Genomic DNA, 3,498 nt, shown 5'->3' with positions numbered 1-3,498 from the left:
GGAGACCCCCCAAATCTGAGCGTGTCTTTTGATTCTGGCGTCATCACCCGGATGGATGAGGTAGTGCGGCTGTGTGTGTTGAATGGGCTGATTTTAGGGAGGATTTCTCAGTCCATGCTGAAGGTGCACGAGGCTGTGGTTAACTTCAGATTAGAGACCTTTTAGTGCAGGGATACTCAGAGGGAGCACGTTTGCAAAATGAAAGGGGGCCAGGGGCCACAGCAGCGGCCCCAGACATGATTTTAGGATTTTAGGATGTTTCAGGGATTTTAGGACATTTTTACGACTTAAGGACATTTATAGGATTTTAGGACATTTAAAGGATTTTTAGGACATTATTGGACTTAAGGATGTTTCTAGGATTTTAGGCCGTTTCCAGGATTTAAGAATGTTTCTAGGACGTTAGGACATTTGTTGGATTTTAGGACACTTCTAAGATTTTAGGACATGTCTCAAATTTTAGGATGTTTCTAGGATTTTAGGACATCTCTCAGATTTTGGGATATGTCACAGATTTTAGGATATTTCTTGGACTTCAGGACTTTTCTAAGATTTTAGGACATTGTCATTTTTAGGATTTTAGGGCATTTCTCAAATTTTAGGATGTTTCTAGGATTTTCAGGACTTTAGGGTGTTTTTTGGGCTTAAGGACATTTCAAGGATTTCAGGACGTTTCTAGTTGGGGGGTTTTCTGGGACATTGGGGGCTTAGCTAGGACCTCTGTCGAGGAATGCAGGGGACCCTCCGCTGGCACTTCTTTTTTATAAACAAGCATTATTTTGATGCTGTGTTATGCACTTTATCTCCTTGTGTAAACTAAAAATACAAAAACAGTTCCCAGTGTGAGTCACCTTATTTCACTGTGAATTAAAAAATGGTTGGGGGCCTACCAGGCACTCTATCTGGGGCCACATTTGGGCCATAAGTTGTGTATCACCGATTAAGAGTCTGTAAACTACAATTTTGACACCGGGCTGCTCCTTTTTTTGCAAAAAGCAGCCTATTGAATTTTGCCATGTAAGGATCTTTTTTAAACATATAATGTATGAGACCAGAATACTTTATTCATCAGAGTAAGGGGTTGGCTGGTGTGTGATTTGTTGATTTATTTATTTTTATTTAATAACCCTCCCTGGAGCCTCAAATAGGCCTATTTTTCCTTGAGCCTCCTTGCATGATTGGAGAAAATGCATGAGCCTTCATCATAAATAAACAAACGGTTTGATTTTGGAGATTTTGTAAAGAAAACATGCCTTTAAAACTCACTTGCATGTTTTGGGTCGCTGAGGGTATATAAAGTTAATACAAAATGCCACCATTTAAAGTTAAATATCCATCCCTTAAGCTAAATCAGAAAACATAATTCCCTTTCCAGTGCTTAAAAAAATATTTTAAGTGTCTCCCCTGTTTTGCCCTCTACTCTAATAAATAACGAACCTGCCAGAGAGAGCCAAATAAAGCAACAACAGGCCAATGTTGGTCACCTTCTTTATTGATCTCTTTAAATATGGTACTGAGGTTATAATGAAATTGCACTAGATCAATATAAACTTAACATGACCCCTTCAAAGCCACTAATAACCCAGTGTTTCCTCTTATTATGTTTTTCCTCTTTAACAGATGTTATTCTATAGTTATTATATATGTATGAAATAATGTCAATAATGACAGGTTTTCCTATTTTTCTGTGACATATTTAAATCTAAATGTTCAGGTATATAAGTAGGGCAGTAATATCTCGTTGTAACCTTGCCACTCTCACACCTTTGAGGATAACACACCTCTGCCGCTCTCTAACGTCACCTGCTGGTGTTTTGGGATCATTGCAGGAGAGAAGCCGCCTATCAGCGAGCAGCAGACGGTGTTGCTGTATGAGGGTCGATTCATGCCACAGTGCGGGAGAAACAGGAGTTATATAGGAGAGATATTTCTATAGAGGCTGTCCAGACAAGAAAAATGACAGCATGAGTAGTTTCAGGGGGAAAAGGATGTAGTCTGATGTTGCAGAAAGAGGATCTCTGGTTTGTTTCCAGTTTTCTACGAACAGTCAACATTTGTGTTTTTTAATTATGGCCACCATCCTCCCCTTAACTTAACCACATTTTTTTTTCTCCTGGCAATTATGTCTTTCATAAACTCATTAATTGTTTGGTCAATACAGAGGAGTGTCTATCTGTACTCCATTGAAAAGATTCACACTGCAGCTTTAACCCTTTGAAGCCTGAAGCAACGTCACTTTTCTTGTGCTGCTTCCATTTATGCCTTTTTACAAATACTATAATGTATACTACGTAAGAATGAGAAATTGCAATGAGCAATTTGGTAAATGTTTCACAAATTGCAGGACATTAGTGGATTTAGAAAATTCTTTTTTAAAAGCTAGGAAAAAATGTCTTGGTTTTAAAAAAGGTATTTAAAATTATTTTAATCTTTAATCACCTTTTCCAAGTTTTGCTTGCTTTGGTTGTTTGTTTGTTTGTTTTTTTTTTAACCTTTTTTAGCTTCATCTTTTTTTTTCAAATTGTTTCTTTTTTTTTTTAGATAATTTTCTTGTTCTTTTTCCAAATTTCTTTAAAATATTTGGATCATTTCTTCTGTACTGTATTTATAACTATTATCAAGTTATCTTATAATTGTTTAGGTCATTTACTCTTTTAACTTCCTTTTCCCCTTTTTCTTTTTTTTCTAATTTTCAGGTGATTTTTTGCACATGCTGTGATTTGCTCTTATTCCTACTCATCATGTTAATGTGCTGAGGTCAGAAGTGAATAAAATTTGGGCAAAGAGGTCACGGTTAAGGCTTGTACCAGCCAATCTCGGATAGCCTATTCTCTAAGATTATAGTGTAAAGTTTATGAGAAAAAACTTACAAATATACTGCAAAAAAGTCAGGTGATGTAGAGTAAAGAGTGACATTATGGGTCACACACAGGACTTAACATAAAAGACTGGTGTATAAGTCCTGTGTGAGTCAGTATTAGCTTATTATTGTTACACTTAGCCGATTTTTTTTCTTTTAGGATACATAAAGCTGCTAAATACACATTGTGTACAAAAACAAGAACCTGACCTTTCTCCCTTGATAATGTAATATTTTCACAGCATTACTATACAACATTTAAAGATATTAATCGATTTTATCAATTGCATGATTGACTTCTCTCTCAGGGGCGGATTATGAAACAATGGGCCCCTGGACAGAGAAAAATGCAAAAACCCCCCTTGTTGTTGTTTTGCCCCTCTTTAGTAATAATAATGATAATTTTATTTATATAGTACAAAAACAAGTTACGAAGTGCTGTACAATTTAAAACAATAAAAATGAAAACGACAATTAGCACAATCAACTGAATAAAATAAATAATCAAAAGTGATCCTCATACATCTATAAAACAATTAGTAGTCAGTCATCTTTTTGTGGATTGTCTCTTTGACGTAATTCTGTGTCTTTCGGGGTGTTTTGTGCCTATTTTAGATAACCATTGTGGTGGTTCGGCT

At 36.0% G+C, this 3,498-nt stretch overlaps 1 protein-coding gene across 1 annotated transcript in view; it reads left to right on the top strand.

Moving 5' to 3' along the window:
• Positions 1-3,498, top strand: part of LOC121947414 (sodium/potassium-transporting ATPase subunit beta-1-interacting protein 3) — a 35,876-nt gene that overhangs the window by 23,927 nt on the left and 8,451 nt on the right. The window lies entirely within an intron of this gene.

The sequence above is a fragment of the Plectropomus leopardus genome, chromosome 9 (assembly GCF_026936395.1).
Source record: "Plectropomus leopardus strain MGB_pleo_1.0 chromosome 9, ASM2693639v1, whole genome shotgun sequence".
In the NCBI taxonomy this organism is placed as follows: Eukaryota; Metazoa; Chordata; class Actinopteri; order Perciformes; family Serranidae; genus Plectropomus; species Plectropomus leopardus.
Note: the sequence above shows the minus strand (reverse complement) of the source record. Positions and strands in the feature narration are given on the sequence as shown.